Source organism: Hippocampus comes, unplaced genomic scaffold (genome assembly GCF_001891065.2).
Source record: "Hippocampus comes isolate QL1 unplaced genomic scaffold, H_comes_QL1_v1.1 scaffold311, whole genome shotgun sequence".
Lineage (NCBI taxonomy): Eukaryota > Metazoa > Chordata > Actinopteri > Syngnathiformes > Syngnathidae > Hippocampus > Hippocampus comes.
In genome coordinates this window covers 11,588-12,447 of record NW_017807099.1, presented here as the reverse complement: position 1 = coordinate 12,447, position 860 = coordinate 11,588, and positions in this window count along the sequence as shown.

Genomic DNA, 860 nt, shown 5'->3' with positions numbered 1-860 from the left:
CTTTATTTTCAAAGAACAGTTTGTTTTGTTATTGTTTGTTTGGTGTCTTATATGAAACTGCGACATTGCGCAATTTATTGGACAGACTTGTTTAAGATCACACAGCGTAATTTGGGTGGCATTTTATTTCGTATTTTTAAATCATCTTTTTATTTTTGACTATCTGTAAATTTAGTTTCCTGCTCTTAATTATGAATGCATACCTAATGGTTTTAAAAGCTCCTGAAATTAAGTGCTGCTTGACGAGCCTATACAGTATTGTGTTCATGTATGTGACGTCACTGAAGGCCGAAGGTTGAAATGTACGGCCCGCCACTGGTTCTAAGTCAACATCCCATGAATATAAAGGCCTCTTTATACTTCCGAGTACAGTACAGTACTGGAGAGCGACAAACACGGACATCGTCCGTGGCTACAACACCGACTTATATATGATTATATGATTCAGATCGATGGTCACCAATGTGGTGCCCAGGTAGCCCTCGAGGCCCACATGAGTAGCCCGTGGGCCTGTTTTAAAAATAGCTCGGCAGTGGTGTGATTTTGTGATTATCGAGTCATGTTGTAAAAGTAACAATTTGAAAATGTAAACACTGGCAGAGATTTCTAGAAATAAAGTGTCACATGTTGACATTGATGTTTCCTAATTATGAGATGTGAGATGAAATTCTATAACAGCAACATTATCCATATATCCATCCGTTTGTCTATTTTCAACACCGCTTATCCTGAACTGATTTTTTACAGCAACATTATCCATCCATCCATCCATCCATCCATCCATCCATCCATCCATCCATTTTCTGATCCGTTTTATCCTCACAAGGGTCGCGGGGCGTGCTGGAGCCTATCCCAGCCAT